This window comes from Phyllobates terribilis, unplaced genomic scaffold (genome assembly GCF_046119375.1).
Source record: "Phyllobates terribilis strain yellow unplaced genomic scaffold, ASM4611937v1 Scaffold_27__1_contigs__length_16484149, whole genome shotgun sequence".
Taxonomy (NCBI): domain Eukaryota; kingdom Metazoa; phylum Chordata; class Amphibia; order Anura; family Dendrobatidae; genus Phyllobates; species Phyllobates terribilis.
Window position 1 is genome coordinate 15,504,115 of NW_027362787.1, and position 17,604 is coordinate 15,521,718.

Sequence of the window (17,604 nt, forward strand, 5' to 3'; positions counted from 1 at the left end):
TCCTTGTGTATGCTGGCTAATGGTGGAGTTCTTTTAGTAGAATTATGTATAGCGCCTGGTGGCGCGGATAGTTGTTCGACTATGGCCTTAAGGGCCGCTATTAAGTTGGTGTTACTATTTCCCATTTCAGTTATACTTATATTGCACGCACCCATTCCTGCGGCTGGAGGAGGGACTCCGATGTGTGGAGGGACTCTGACACCTGTCTCGCTCGGGGTGAGCGGCGTGCCTGTGCTCGTAGACCTGCGTGAAATCGTTGTATCGTGCAGACTGTAAGCTCTGGAGGGTGCTATTGTATAGTTTCTGTCCCCGGGAGGACGGGATCGGTGCAAGCGGCTGTTGGGGCTCGACGATGCGCTCGACATCTCTGATGCAGAGGATGGTGAGCGCCACCTTGAGGACTGCGACCTGTGACCCCTCCTGTGGGATGCCGATCTCCGCTTTGCTTGAGATGTCCGCTTCCTTCGCCGGTGACTTGTGTGCGATGGCATAGATCTGTCGTCGGAGGAACTACAGCGAGTTCGCCTAGAGTGAGTACGCCTGGAGTCTCTGTGTCCCTGAGGGTGTATGGGGGGTTCTGCGCAGTTTACATGTGTCCCACCGGGACATGTCGGTGCTATTTGTGGCCAGGGCAATGCTATAGCGGTGTCAAGCGCGTGCGTCGCTGCGCTATTATAGGGGTATATGGGGGAGGCGAGGATGGTCGCTGAAGTGTTTAGGCTCCGTATCGTGTCCATCAGTGGGGTATTGATACTGTGACTGGGCGCTGGATGGGCTGCGGTGATTACAGGGCCGCAATGTCCCCTGGATGTGTAGTGTCACGTGTTCTGTTTTGGGAACTTTTTCTTTTATTTTTAATAGGAGTTTTTCTGTGGGGGATTGTTTGGGGGGGAGGCAGAGCACAGCCCCCGGCAGAGGATTCCTGTCTGGAGCTCTGCTCTGCCACAGCCCCTGCTGTGTGTTGAGGGGGCGGGGAATGGTTACTAAGTGGCCCGCAGCTTCTTCTGTGAGGCTGCGGGGTGCTGTGCCTAAAGCGCTCTGGAGGACGGGAGTGCCTGCTGGACCTCCGCCCTCCAGGGCGCTCCTCGGCAGGATGCGGGACGGGAGTGTTAACAGGGGTGGGGAACAACAGGCTCTATGCTGTCTCCAGCGCCGGCGGCAGGCAGGAGACCTGAATCCCCTCTGTGCCCGCCGCCGACATGGAAGACAGCCCGCACTCATTTATTAGTGCAGCGGAGCCCTGCGCCCGCTGTGAGTGAGGCGCAGGGTCCACTGCCGCACTAGCTTCAGCTTCCTGCTCCGCCCCGCAGCTTTCTGGACTGGGGGGCGTGACCTGCGGGGTCACGTGAGGCGGACATGCGCCCCGCACATGCGCATCGAGCGCTTCCTGCCCTCCAGCTCCGCCTCCCCCAACATGCCTCTTCGGCCTAGTGGAGTCGCGCGCCCGCTTCCGGACCGCCACGTCTGCCCGCTTCCCCGAGTCAGCGCGCGCCTGCAGCACTACCGCAGCCACCTGCCGTCCCGTGCCGGGTTGAGTGGCCCGATGAACACTGTAAAGTTGTGCGGATGCGGCGGTCAGGTGAGGATGGGGATCGGGACCAGGCCGCGGAAGTAATGCAGCCCCCCGTTCCAGATGACCCGACCGCCGTGGAGGGGACCGTTGTATCGTGGGCAATTGGAGTGAGTAGGCCCAAGTGGTGAGGGGACTGGGGAATATGATGTTCCCATAAGGGGTTGAGGGCCAGGGGCAGGGTGATCTGGGGATTTAGAGCTTGGGGCCAGGGGGATGAGCGCTGAGCCCCGACATGAGAGCCTGTAACCAGCGCTCGCCCCCCTGTGCAAACCCAGCCTGGAGGGCCTCAGCAATCTGACCTGATCCTGAAATCTCCATGACATTCGACTCCGGGACCAGCAAAGAAAGGAAGTAACGTGGGATGTCCCGGTGTTTATGTATCCAGGGGACGGCTTGCAGCAGCCGTCCCTTTCGCTTCATTGGATCCTTCCGGGGGCTTCAGGATCACTGGTCAGTAAGGGGCAGAGAAGGGGGGGTCACCAATCGCCACGGCCCAGGGAGGGGCCACCACAGTCAGTGACTCCCTCCTTATTTAGTATGGAGTCTACCATTATGTCATCAAGATGGGTTTGTTGTGATCTACCTGCCAGATGAGTAAAAATGGGAGCATTAGTCAACCCAAATGCCATCACAAGGTTTTCATAGTGCCCCTCAGGAGTATTGAAGGCCGTCTTCCACTCATCTCCTCAATGTGAATGAGATTATAAGCCACCCTGAGGTCTAGTTTAATCAAATTGTAGGAGCCAAATGGTTTTCTAAAGAGGTCTGGGATGAGACGGAGAGGATATGCATCCCAGACCTTAATCTGATTAAACTCGCAAAAATCAAGGCAGGGGCACAACCCCTAGTTTGTTTGTTTTTTGACAAAGAAAAACCCCACTGCAACGGGAGATGAAGAAAGTCTTATGGCCCTTTGGTAGACTTTCAGTGATCTAGTTTTTCATGGCCTGCCTCTCTGAACCAGAGATATTATATAACCTGTTTTTTTGGTAGCTTGGCCCCAGGAATAATATTGCCGACGCAATCATAAGGATGATGGGGAGGAAGTTCTTGACTCCCCTGTTCAGAAAACACATTCCTAAAATCAGACCCACCGTGGCTATCCGAGTGACCAAGCAGTGTTCTTGGCAATACTCGCTCCATTTTACCACCTCCCGAGTCTGCCAGTCTACGGCTAAGTGCCCACGATGCAGAAATGCTCTGGATTTTTCCTGAGCGTTTCTGCATCTCCCTGGCAGAAAAAAATGCATGCGGATTTTACATGTGTTTTTCCTGCCAGGGACAAGTGTAAGTGAAGTGTTTTTTCACATGCATTTCCGCATGCGGGTTGTCAAGCGCTTTCCAAGCGATTTTAGCATCACTTGGAAAGTGCTTGACAACTTGGTCACACTATATAAATACGTGCAACCAGCATGGATTTATATAGTGTGACCAAGTTAATAGTTGAAGAAAAAAGATTAAAAATGGTAAAAAAAACAAAAAACAAAAACATTTTACTTACCTTCTGATGGCCCCTGGTCTCTTGTACGGCTCACGGTGGTGTGAAAGGACCTTCCATGACGTCATTTAGTCATGTGACAGATCACGCGACCGCCGACGAGCCGTACAAGAGACTGGGCGCAGCGGAGAAAAGACAGGGGGCCATCAGAAGGTAAGAATAATGTATTTTTTTCTTTTCTTTTTTTTTTTTTTTACTACAGGTACCATGGTACCCGGGTCTTGAGGAGAGTCTCTTCTTCTCCAGACCCGGGTACCATCCACACGTTGAATCGCTTAATATCCGCATGTGCACATGTAGTCATGCGGATATTAAGCCATTCAATGGAGGCGAAAACGTTGCGATTACGCAAAATAATTGGTAGTGCTGCGGATTTTTCCGCACTGATAATGCGCAGCGGAAATTTCCGCAGCATGTGCACAGCACATGGGGATTATCATTGGGGAACATTGCAGACCTTCTACCAAGCGTTTAAGCGTTTCTGCAATGGAATTGCCGCTGCGGAAACGCTTAAAAGACGCATAGTGGGCACACAACCTACCACAGGATTGTGCAGCGTAAACCAAGGTAGTCCAAGGACCACAGGAGAGGGCAAGCCCTCTAGCACATAACAGTCAATAAATTTAGAGTGCAAGGCCCCTACCTGCAGATGTAGCACACGAGCGACAAGAGTAAAATACCCCTAGCTCAAGGGTGCAGAGTCAATGGCGATTATGGGTGTTGAGCCAGAAAATTTATGAGGTTTGAGGTCCTGATCGAACCTAGCGTCGATCAAAATAAACCCCGCCCCAATGTCCAGAAAGGCAGAAATTACCACCATACTTTTGCCAAGATGGATCTTGGACGGTAAAAAAAAAAATTGTGACCTACCCACAGAGGAAATAAGTACACCCCCGAGTTGCCAATTCACCCCGCAACTCGCGGGCGCCTTAGTTTTCCGGTGGGTGTTTAGGAATTTAGGAAAGACACACACACACACGTGCAACATCCCCCCAGAATACCCAGAACATGCCCCCACCAGCCCCACAGACCACCCAAAGCAAGCAGCATCCCCCAGAGCCCAGCACTGACCTCCTCCTGAAGCTTCACCGTATCACTTTCTGCATGAATCTCTGGCGTCTGGTGCTAAACTAGAACACGCCCATAATGCAGTCAGGACACGCCCCCGCAAACTACGTCATACCTGGAAGGAGCCCATACATTCTAACGTTTACCAGGGAGGAGGCTGCAGAGCGAGTTGTGGGTGGTGAGGCTGCTGAGTATTGGGGAGACATGGCGGATGACTGCGCACCCCACACTGAGCTCCCGGGGGGGGCAGTCTCAGTCCGGGGGGGGGGCACCCTGGCTTCCTGTGGATGTGGTTAGTCCCCTGCAGCAATGGTCGGTGACTGGTCAGAGCCGGGGATTACAGGGGGCCGCAGCCTCTCACCTGTCAGCAGTTGGACTATAAACCAGGTTTCCAGTCACTGACAGTATGGCTGGAGCTGCGCCCATTATGCACTGTTAGAACTTGGCGATGTCTGCCATGTTTGGAGGTTCCTGGATTCTGTATTTTTCTGCACAGGGTTTGTCCATGAGAAAAAGGAACACAGAGCGCCAGTCCTGGCCCCAGGTTGTGTCTGGTACTACAGCTCCGGTCTAGTGACGTGACAGGTGCTGAGCTGTAATGCCACACACAGCCTGTACCTAGGGGTGGCGCTGTAATCCAACAGCTCTGGCTTTCTACTCTGGGACAACTTCTGTAAGGCTGAATTCACACATCTGTGCTCCACGGAGCGAGCTCAGATCTGACAACCGCTGGGTCACCAGTGCTGATCTGTGATTACCTCCTAGGAATGGATGAGGCACTGATCAGGTCCGGAGAGCCGGGCCGGGTCCTCGGATCCCACCACGGATGTGTGAATTCCTCCTTAAGTTAATATCTTAGTGTTAGAGTTCTCCTTTAGAATTTGTGTTCACATGAGAGTAATTTATTATAGTTTATTGTGTAACTTTCGAAAAACGTATCGATTACTAATCCTGAGTTACAGCCAGTGATAGTCTAGAGCTGCGTTCAGAGATCTGCAGGCTTCTGAGCTGAAATCTCCCAGCAGTCCTTGCTGAGATTACTATTGTTAGCGTTGCAATGTTAAGGCAGGTGCAGATAGCAGTGTTTTCGGTCGGAGTGCGATCTGACAAAACATTGAATCGCACTGTGACCAGTGTTTGTCCAAGGAGAAAAATCGCACATGTGCACGGCCCCATAGACAGTCTGTCCGAGGACAAAAATCACTATGCTTGAGTTTCATCTAATATTCGGATCACGTTCGGCCATGCAAGTTAATGAGTCCTTCGAAAAGATCGCACTGCACTCAGATGACATCTGAGTGCAGTCCCATTTTTCACGGATTGACGGAACGAAGAAGATGGAGAATTTTTTTTGACCTATGTCTTGTATCTTGTTTTGTGTCACTTTATGTACAGTTCTGGCCAAAAGTCTTGTGACTGATACAAATTTTGGTGTTCACTTCAGTGTTTTTAGATCTTTTAGTCAGATGTTTCTGTGGTTACTGTAGTACAATTATCAGCATTTTATAAGTTTTACACTTTTATTGACAAATACATCAAGTTTATGGAAAGATTCAATATTCAGTGTTGACCCTTATTTTTCAAGACTCGTTCCCTTCGCCTTGGCAGCTGGATATCGGCTGCTGGGCCAAATCCTGACTGACGATGGACAATTTTTGTCTAATCAGTGCTAGGAGCTCACTACATACATTTCTGTTTGTCCACCCGCTTTTTGAGGAGTGACCACAATCGAATTGAGATCTGGAGAGTTTACTGGCCATGAACCCAAAATGTCAATGTTACCCAGACACTTAGTTGTCACTTTTGCCTTGTGACATATTCTCCGTCATGCTCATATATGCATTGTTAATCACCAAAAATGCTCCTGCAGTGTTCTTAGGCAAAATTGTGAGTGAGCCCACTCCCTTTTGATGATGGATAACTCCACACATGACTCGTCTCGGGTGCTTTACTGTTGGCATAACACAGGACTCAAAGTAGCACTCAGCTTTTCTTCTCCGGACATTCATTCTTCCATATGTCCCTAACAGTTTGAAGGGGGCCTTCATCAGGGAAATAACTTTACCCCAGTCCTCTGTAATCCAATCACTGTAGTTTACTGCATTTTATAATCCTGTTCTTCATCTTTTTCATGGAGAAAAGTGGTTTCTTTGCTGCCCTACTTGACACCAGCACAGCCTCCAAAATCCTTCTCCTCACGGTGTGTACAGATGCACTGACGCCCGCCTGCTGCCATTCTTGAGCAAGCTCTGCACTGGTGTTGAACCAATTCCATAGCTGAATCCTATGTAGGAAGTGATACAGGGACTTGCTGGACTTTTTTCGGAGTCCTGAAGTCTCCACAGCAAATTAACCTCCCCCTATTAAGTTATTATTTTTTATAGTGCCATTTATTACATGGAGCTTTACATGTGAAAAGGGATATACATAGCAAAAAACAAGTACAATAATCTTGAACAAAAACGAATCACCGACTGGTACAGGAGGAGCGAGGACCCTGCCCGCGAGGGCTTACAGTCTACAATGAATGGGTGAGGATACAGTAGGTGAGGGTAGAGCTGGTCGTGCAGTGGTATGATGGAGCGGTGGTTACTGCAGATTGTAGGCTTGTCAGAAGAAGTGGATCTTCAGCTTCCTTTTGAAGGTTTCCACGGTTGGCAACAGTCTGATATATTGGGGTAGAGAGTTCTAGAGTAGGGGGATGCATGGGAGAAATCTTGCGTGCGATTGTGGGAAGAGGAGATAAGAGGGGAGTAGAGAAGGAGATCTTGTGAGGATTGGAGGTTGCGTGCAGGTAAGTACCAGGACACTAAGTCACAGTTATATGGAGGAGACAGGTTGTGGATGGCTTGGTATGTCATGGTTAGGGTTTTCATCTGGAGTCTCTGGATAATGGGGAGCCAGTGAAGGGATTGACAGAGGGGAGAGGCCAGGGAATAGTGGGGGGGACAGGTGGATTAGTCGGGCAGCAGAGTACAGTTATCTGACAGGAGAAAACAAACTCCTTTGCCATGCTTGCCGATGGGGCGAGGGGTGTGGGAAAGGTGGAATCCAACGTATGAAAGTGCAGCTGGAGAGGCCATGTCAGAGGGGGTGAGTCAGGTACCATTGATGCCAAGGAAGGAAAGTTTGTTAGTAATGAAAAGTTTGTTGCAGACGGAGAGAGCATTCCATAGAGCTCCTGTTAGTGGGATTGGGGAAGCTGGGGATGGGCAATGGGTATAGGGTTAGAAATGTTGCGGAAATTTGATAGATTGTGGATGAGAGGTAGAAGTGACTGTGGGGATGTGGTGAGGAGGGCCATGATTTGGAGAGATATCGCCAGCAGTGAGGAGCAGAAGGAGCGAGCGTGAGGTGGCTGTCTGTGTTTAGAGACAGAGGATTGTATGTTGAGGAACAGATCTGAGGAGGAGGTGAGATGGAGGGAGAGATGACCAGTTCATTACTAGGTGTAGGGATTAGAAGGGTTAGTAGAACGTGTAGGACTATAGGGGTGAGAGTGAAAACAAAGAGAAACATTTTTTACTCTGGCTGTGCAGTTACCTTCAGGTATCTTCTGGTTCATTTCTGGTCTAACTCAGTGCAGCACACTGTAAGGTGGCTGCCAGACAGGTCGTGGATGGGAGGTATGTGTCCCCGAAGTACCAAACTTCGGTGATGTAGGACATGGAGAAGCAGGCTCCAGAACACATAGTGCTGGGAGGGAGTTAATGGGCCCGGATTAAAGGGCCGGGTTTTAAGAGCAGCTGAAAGAGTTGGGGGGAAATAGCTGCTCACTTACCTCCAGTCCAGGTCTTGGAAGGCCTGATTTAAGACAGCTGCGCCTGTCTCAGTGGTGCTGTGTGTTGTGCAAGGTGAGCAAACCTTGCATGTGCTGCTCAGTCTGCTGGAGGCCGAGAAAAGCACTACATTTAAACGGCTGATGCCGTGCTGTATGGACTGGTTATTTTTAGTTTTGTTCTGTTATAGCAGTGTTTCCCAAACCTCATCCTTACGGACCCCCATAGGTCATGTTTTCAGAATCTCCTTAGTATTACACAGGTGAGAGAATTCCTGATGACTTGATGATACTTCAATCACCTGTGTAATACTAAGGAAATCCTGAAAATACGACCTGTGGGGTCTGTGAGGATGGGGTTTGGGAAACACTGCGTTATACCTTTTGTGTATCTATTGTATGGTGGCAGAAGGTGCCAAGCCCCCCCCCTGCTTTGGGCAGAGGGGGGGTATGTAAGGTTGCTGCCGGACAGGTCGTGGACGGGAGGTATGTGTCCCCGAAGTGCCAAGCTTTGGTGATGTAGGACCCGGAGAAGCAGGCTACAGCACACATAGTGTAGTGATAGGGTTTTGTGGTTAAGTAATTTCTTTGGGAAAAAATTAATATGCATTTTTTTTTTTTTTAACAATTCATCTGATCATTCTTCATAACAATCTACAGTTAATGCAAATTGACACTATAAAAACTGAAGCAGCAAACTTTATGAAAGCCAGAATGTGTTTCAGTCTCCAAACTTGCCGACTGTGTATTATTGTGTTACCTCTTTTGTATATTATTGTGTCACCTCTTATCTTGTGTATCGCTTCTCTTTTCAGTTTGTTAGCCACATGCTGCCAGGCGAGAGCTTGTGGGCACAATCATGCGGCTGGTGATTCTTGATGACTATGCCCTGGCCAGCGAATGGGCAGCAAAATACCTAAGTAATCGCATCGCCCAGTTCAATCCTGGACCTGACAATTACTTCACACTTGGGCTACCCACAGGTAATGTGCCTTTTATCTATCTTTATCCAGTTTTCCACGAGTTGGTTCCAGCGTTTTAGTTGTGGATTGAACTATTTTTGCACATGTGAATTACGAGAAGTCCTCAGGAGTAAGTCAGATGTGTACGGCAAAGCTTCATAGAGGAGGGAGACTCCAAGTTCACTGCTGAACATCTGCTCTCTCCATGTTTCGTTGCGATCTACCAGTGTCTCCGTAAGATTTGGCCATTCTCTACTGTTATATGCAAGAGTGTGCCAATTTTCCAAAGAAACAAGGAGACTGAGTAGCTCAACAGCCTCTTGCCACTGATCGGCAAACAAATTTGGAGAAAATAATTGGACAAAGCCTGAAGGACGCGGTAATGCAGGGTTGTGTTCTGGGGGATCGATGAAGACATAAGAAGCATGATCTGTGCTGAACAGTATGGATGGTAATCCAAAGCCTCCATAACCAAGCTTGGCGTGGAAGGCACTCGGGAAATAGGAGTGTGAGTTGGGGGTCTCCCAGTGGTAATACAGTTGGAATCACTGCCTTATTAATACAACGGGGAACTGTTTTTATTTCAATTAACAATTTAAAGGGGTTGTCCGCACCCTACACTGATTTAATCCTAAATCTCTATTTAATTTAATAATCTACCGTATTTTTCAGACTATAAGACGCACTTTTTTCCTCCAAAATTTTGGTGGAAAATGGGGGGTGCATCTTATAGTCCGAATGTTGGGGGGGGGTGTGTATATATATATATATATATATGTGGGGTGTGGGGGTAGCGGTGGAGGAGCGGGGCACAGGAGGCAGCGGCCGCCCGCTGCAGCCTACACTGTCCCCGCTGCTACAGCAAATTAATATTCACTGCTCCCCACGCCCATGGGGCATGGGGAGCACTGAATATTCATGCTCCTTAATAGCAGCACACAGTGTAGCCGCGCTGCGGCTCCTGCTGCTGCCGGAATCGCCTGTGCCCGCTATTAAAGGGCTTGAATATTCAACCTCTCTCCACGCCCATGGGCGTGGGGAGGGGGTGAATATTCATGTCCTTTAATAAGCGGGCACACGCTATAGCCCGGCAGCAGCAGGAGCCGCAGCACGGCTAAGCTGTGTGCCGGCTATGAAGGAGAGTGAAGTCACTGCTCCCCGCACACACAGACCCGGCATGGGAGTGACTTCCGGGAGCTGATCTTTCCATGTCAGCCGCGCATGGCAGTGACGTCATGCGCGGCTGTAAAATAATACTCTTTCTGTATTATTTTTTCTACTGAGGACTTCTCAAAGTATCAATATCACGATATTCTTATAAAAAAATGTATCTATTTATTCTTGGATTGTCCATTAAAAAGAATCAGATTGCAGCAGGTACATACAATAATTAGTTATAAAGTAATTGTCCATTTGTCCATAATTAGCTTAATTGTTGAGATTCACCCATCTTTCCTTGGATCCTGGCTGGTAAATCATGTCTTTATCCAGCACGTGTCCAGGCCTACATGTCAGATACTTCTCAGCATGAAGATTCTGTGTCTTGTGGGGTGGGAAGAGCAAGAGAGCCCCCCCTTTCTATACCATGGGCTTTTATAGCCAGTCGTATGGACACCTGTTCTACATATGGTGGTGAACCAAAAATACACACACAAATAGCGCATGTCAACTAGACACGATGGCTGATGCATAGAACTCAGATTTAAGAAAAATGATTATCGATTATTAATTATTTAACATTCCCCCCTTTTTGAGGATAAAAAGGACTGAAAAATCCTCAAAAGAAGACAGGTTTATCATTAGGATAACAATCATTTTTTCTTTCCTTCTTCCTTGGCAATATCATTAAATTTCCATAATAATAATAATAATAATATCAATATCTGATTATTGTTATATAATGATGTGAATTCATGTTATGGTAAGCCGTGACTAATATTCATTTAATATGTATAATTATACTTCCCTATATCTAAATTGAAGTAATCGCGGGTCCAATCGTCATCATCTGATGTCATCGGGTCTTCGTCTCATCTTCTTCTTGGTTCTTTTATAACACAGTCTTTAGATGAAAACTCCTTTGAAATAAATTATAGCGTGTAGATATTGTACAGTCCATAATTGTATTCATCATTGTGCAGTCTATAAACTGTACTCTTTATTAGAAAGATCATGTGTGTCAACTGATAAGAAAACAAAGTCTATGGATGAAATGTAGCTTTAATATCTGTGTGATGTCACCTGGACTGACGTTGGATATTCTGGAATCTTCCCCGTGTCATCTGCACTGGTCTCATGTCACTTTTGGAACAGATGTGACGTCTTTGGTCAGTAAAGCAAGGGTTAACTTGACACTTCCCTGCTTTATATAGCCCCATAACCAGTACTCAGTCCTTTATATACAGGACACATATGCCAGGTATTACCTGTTCACCAGCTTTCATTGAAGCGTTGCAGGTGATAAGAAACCACTGGAACGTGATGAAACTTGAACACAACACAGTTCATATAGGATCATCGTCCTCTGCCGTCCTGGTGATCAGTGGTGTGAATTGTATCTGACACAGTCTATGATCACTCAGCATTCACACCTGTTACCTTCTGAGACCTCCGGATATCAGTTGCTTCTTCTTGTAACCTTTGAGAGTCTCTTTGATTTATAAATATGAAAAGTCATTATTAAGATAGAATTCATAATTGCGATGTCTTGATTGAAGTCTTCATTCCCTAATCTGATACCAAATCTGGCAACTTTCCTAACCTATAATATCACAGCGTACCATAGCAATCAATAATATCCATCTAATTATTATCAAAATATTAAAATAAATTATGTTTGGAATAATAAACAATAATAGATAATAATTCATTATTAATCAAGTTCTTCATGTGATAGAACATTTTTATGTCATAGGTGTAATTGCCTTTTCCAACCCATAGGTGTCAGTGTGTTTTGAAACAACAAGTGTTTATATCTTTATTAAACCAATAATACCAAAGAATGTATACTGCTGAACTAAAATGAATAAATATATGAATGTAAGAATGAATGAATGAATTGTTGTGTTTACTCAGAAAATGTAAACATTTTTCTTATATTAATTCATATCATCATTATATTTAATGAAGCAATATTCTTTGTACTAGACATTACCCCATTAAATATTAATGTGTTTTCTCAGTTGAAATATTGAACTGAATTAAAATCAAAAATTGAAAATTAAAACTGAAAAATGGAAAAATAAGAAAATAAGTAAGAATAAAAATGTAAAAATGAAAATAAAAATAAGGCCTTCATATGTTAATGACAAATGAAGAGTAATTATATTCTCCATAAAAAATACCTTTATATTTCCATTATCTGGATGATTTCATATTTGTCATAACCTTGTATCACCAAAAAATTATTAAACTATGCAACTTTGCATGTAATACCCTTCTTAATTATACCATTGTACCTTATAACTTTTTGACAGTTAGGGTGATTAATGAGTGGAACAGGCTGCCACGAGAGGTGGTGAGTTCCCCTTCAATGGACGTCTTCAAACAGAGGCTGGACAGACATTTGTCTGAGATGATCTAGTGAATCCTGCTTTGAGCAGGGGGTTGGACCAGATGACCCAGGAGGTCCCTTCCAACTCTACCATTCTATGATTCTATGATTCTATTATTGTTTCTTCTTTAAAATGTGTGAAAAAATAAGTATTGATCAAAAGTGATTATGTAATCAGGATCAAAAACACATTTTCCCCTTTAATACCAAAAAATATTATTTTATAAAATTTATGTATATATCAGAACCAAATTAAAAATAATTATTCTTCTATGAACATTTTGCATAAATTTCATATCGATGAGTAGCATAGATTTGTCTACAGAGAGGTGTGTACCTATTTAGGTAACCATTAAAAATAATATCATAGTTATTCAAGAATATTATCATGTGGAAAATTATTCTAAATATAAATTTGCTTTGTAAACCATTTTGATGTGTGGTTGCCCTTATCCACTATTAGTTAAATCAAGAAATAATAATTATTAAAGAAATATAGAAGTATATATATATGTAGATAATACCTAATTATGTATTATAATTTTTTTTCAGAATTAAATATATTTTTGTACCTTCACATAAAGAAACATTTTTTTTTTCCAAACATACAAACGTACGAGGCCTCTGTCACATCAATCACACTTAGCAGCTGCTGATTTACTCATCTGTCACCTTCACTCTGACATTCACAGATCTGTTCAACTCAAACATTCCACATATGAAGTTTTAGATATATATATATTTAACCCAAAATTGTTGTATCCCAATTTATTAATGCGCATTGTCATATCAATTAAATATCTTAATATTCTTTGAATATTCCCCAAGTACATATTATATAATATGAGAGTAAGTTGCTGAAATTTCAGATACTTGAAAAAAAAACCTCTTGTTTGGCTATGTGCACACGATGCAGAAATGAAGCAGAAAATTTCTGCATCATTTCTGCATCTCCCTGGCAGAAAAAACGCATGCAGAAATGCGTTTTTCCTGCAGAATACATGCGGATCCACATGCAGATTCACATGCGTTTCCGCATGCAGATTGACAAGCGCTTTACTGGTGATTTTAGCATCTCTTGGAAAGTGCTTGACAACTAGGTCACACTATATAAATCCATGCAAACAGCATGGATTTATACAGTGTGACCCTAGAGAGTGTATATACTTACCTCCGATGGCCCGCGCTGTCCTGCTCACTCCGTTCTCCCGGCTGCCGGCAACTTTGAATTGAAAGACCTGCCGACGTCAGCGTCACGTGACCCGTCACATGACTCTGACGTCACCGCAGGTCCTACAACTCACTGCAAGTGCCGGGAAGCAAGCAGGAGCGCTGCGCGGGCCGACAGATGGTAAGTATATATATATTTTTTATTTTATTCTTGTTTTTACAGCTTTTTTAATGGTACCTGGGTGTGGATGAGACTCTCCTCTCCTCCACACCCGGGTACCATCCGCATATTAGAACGCACCAATTACGCAAGTACAGATGCAGTCTTGCGGAATTGGCGCGTTCTAATGCAAGTCAATGGCGGCGAAAACGCCGCGTTTCCGCAAAATTAAATGACATGCTGCGGATTTTTGAGCGCAGCGTTTACGCTGCGGAAAAATCCGCATCATGGGCACAGTACATGCGGATTTCAATTGGGGAACATTGCTTCCCTTCTACCATGCGTTTTTCATGCTTTTCCGCGGCGTTTACGCAACTGCAAAAACGCTGCGGAAACACATGAAATACGCATCGTGTGAACTCAGCCTTATAGATTCTTTTTTCACTGGCTGCCCGGTCTTAAGTTACATCAGCTGAAAATAGAATGAATAGGATCTATACTATTAGCTCAAAGTTCAAAGGCCGCAGCTGTCACACGTCATGCTGTAAAGCTACTTTAATTTGCACGAACACTTCATGCACAGAAAATATTAATTAATTAATGTTACACATAAATCATGCAATTTTCAGCTTCCTGTGTGAATAAAGAAATAAATCCATTTTAGAGTTGTTTGATCAAATCCTGCTTTGGAATGAAAACTCTAAGGAAATATAAGAAAATAAAATTAAATATCAAATTCATACAGAAACAGAATTATTTAAATATCTTATACATATATTGGTTGGTTCTAATGTAATTCAAAATATTGTTACTTAAATTTATATATGAAGTTCTAATTTATTAATTAATATATATATATATTTTATAAACATATATATAAATACAATTATACACAATCTCTACTTAGACAAGTGTATATATATATACATACATGAACTACTACCGTGTTTCCCCGAAAGTAAGGCCCTGTCTTACATTAATTTTACCCCCAAAAGTCCCACCCTGCCTTACTTTCGGGGGAGGCCTTACATTGGGAAAAAAAATGACGACAATTTTTTTTAACAATAAAATTAACATTTATTAACAGTCCGGCAACCCTCCCCATCCTCCCCCCTGCAGCATCCCCATACAGTGGTTCTGCCCCCCACTCTGCCACCACACATACTGACACATACGGTACCGGTACAGCCCCACACGGCACCCACACACATATCGTACCGGTACCGTACACACACTGACACATACAGCCCCATACGGCACCCATACACATACCGTACACATACCGTACACACACACACACAGACACAGACACACACACACACAGAGAGAGTTTCGGAACTTACCGTTACTTTCCTTCTGTTTCGATCTCCTCTGCGGTGCCGGGCTGACGATTCGGATGCCGGGGAAGCTGGACCAATCGGAGCGAGCCTGTAGGCGGTGACGTCGCAGCTGATTCGGCCAATCAGCTGCGAGCCGGCTGACTGGCCAATCACAGCTCGGGCTGGTGGCCAGCAGGGACTACGGTACGGAGCCTGTGACGAACAGGCTGATCGGCCAATCAGCCTTACATTCCCCGCCCCCCCCGCCGCTACCCTGCCTTACAATCGGGGGGTGCCCTACATTGGCGGACCCCCCGAAACCCCCCACCCTGCCTTACTTTCGGGGGGGCCTTACTTTCGGGGAAACACGGTAGAAACTATGTAACTACAATTTTACTGTATAAGATTATAAATAAATATTGAGACATTGTAACACTTCTATGCTACATTATAATTACAGTTTTTTCTTAGCCACTCCCTAAACCAAATCTTCTGTCTCTCTCAAATATCTCCAGGAACGCCCTATTTAGGAAAGACATTTTTCTATCCTTCAAAACCTCAGAGAACTGCCTGTCCTTCTGTCCACATTCCATGACGTCACTGTGAGCCGGTCGTCTCACCTGACTCTGTCCATCAGTTTCGGCCATTTTCCTTTTTAGAGAATCACAGTTCTGACTGAGAATTAACTCATTCTGTGAAGAGATGGACCTTTGCACTGGCTGATATGGCTTATAACAGATATGAAATCTCCTGCGTATTTGATAGAGTTCACTATGGGGATGACTCAGTCTAGGAGAGTTTGATATTGGCTTTTGATAAGATTTTACCTTTCCTGGTTTTATAAAATTAACTTGATTTTTTTCCTTTTCACGATTCTCATGTTTCCTAACAGAATCCAGCAACTGCACACATTTGAATAGGGATTCTTTTTGTGACGCTATAACTCTAGATACTGGATCTAGGAATTTGAATTTTTGTACAAAACTTTTTATCATATGTTGTACTTTTCCATTTTTGATGAGAGCTTTGTACAACCGTTCAAATATGGACATGAATGTATATGTACATTCCTTCCTACCAATCCTTAGTTTCTGCAGATCTTCTATGTTGGGAAAATCCTTTGTGACACAATAAATCAAATATCTTAATCTGTCCGAATCATTTTCCCATCCATTAGGAGAGTCATTTTCACAGGGCATTAAATGTAAACGTCTGGACAATGTCACAGGAATCCATATTTTAAATAATTGATTCCTCTCCTCATTGGATAAATCAAACTTATCAGAGAAGCTCTCAAATGTCTCTGAATTTCTACAGGCATGGATTTTGACATCATATTTTGGCATGATTTTGTATAATTTCAGCAAATTTTTCCTCATTTTAATTTGCAGTTGAGCCTGGGTAATTCCTGAATTCTCTGATATTTTTAGTGGCTCTTGTACGTCCGCTCCTCCTACGTCACTCACGTCTCCTCCCACATCACCTAGTATGTCGGTTTCTCGTATGTCAGTCATGTCTCCTCCCATGTCAGGTTTCTGTATGTCCATCTCTTGGTCAGACCCAAGGTCACCTTCAGTTACAGACACGTGTCTTATTTCTTGTTTATTTTCCACATTACAGTCAGAATCAGTATCACCATCTGACATTTCTACACTATTTTTCTGCTTAGAAATCTCTAACACAAGACTATGAAAAAAATCTACCAAATGTAGAATATTTCTCAATTTCTGTTTGTCTCTATTTACCAATTTAGAAGTGAACTGTAAATTCTGCAATTCACATTCTTTGTATAAACTGAGCCACAAAACTTCTATATCATCTCCTACATTAACTTTGAAATTAATATTACTTTGTTTAGCAAAAGAAGAAATTATATCCATATTTTGCTTACCTTAAGATTCCTTAGCTTCTCTTTATCAGCACATCCTGTCTTCAGTTCGTCTGATTCTTTTCCTGTGTGATTCTGTTCCTTGTTAGTACCTCAGTCTATAGATCCTTTCTGCTTCTCGTGACAAATTAGTGAATTTACTGACACGTGAACAACAGCTGTTCAGCTCGTCAGGACTTCCCCCCTTGTTCACGGAAGAAATTCACTTAATTAAAAAAAAAACGAAAAACAGGACTGGCTGGCTCACCATTGTAAAATAATACTCTTCTCTGTATTATTTTTTCTACTGAGGACTTCTCAAAGTATCAATATCACGATATTCTTATAAAAAAATGTATCGATTTATTCTTGGATTGTCCATTAAAAAGAATCAGATTGCAGCAGGTACATACAATAATTAGTTATAAAGTAATTGTCCATTTGTCCATAATTAGCTTAATGGTTGAGATTCACCCATCTTTCCTTGGATCCTGGCTGGTAAATCATGTCTTTGTCCAGCACGTGTCCAAGCCTACATGTCATCTGCTTCTCAGCATGAAGATTCTTCTTGTGGGGTGGGCAGAGCAAGAGAGCCCCCCTTTCTGTACCATGGGCTTTTATAGCCAGTCGTATGGCACACCTGTTCTACATATGGT

General features: G+C 44.3%; 1 long non-coding RNA gene across 1 annotated transcript in view; it reads left to right on the top strand.

Annotated features, from left to right (window-relative positions):
• Positions 1 to 1,361: 1,361 nt before the first annotated feature.
• LOC141176495 (uncharacterized) overlaps positions 1,362 to 17,604 on the top strand; it is a 50,019-nt gene continuing 33,776 nt past the window's right edge. Inside the window, exons 1-2 of the long non-coding RNA XR_012253176.1 lie at positions 1,362 to 1,579; positions 8,733 to 8,900. This is a non-coding gene — a long non-coding RNA (uncharacterized lncRNA). The remainder of the gene's footprint in view (positions 1,580 to 8,732; positions 8,901 to 17,604) is intronic.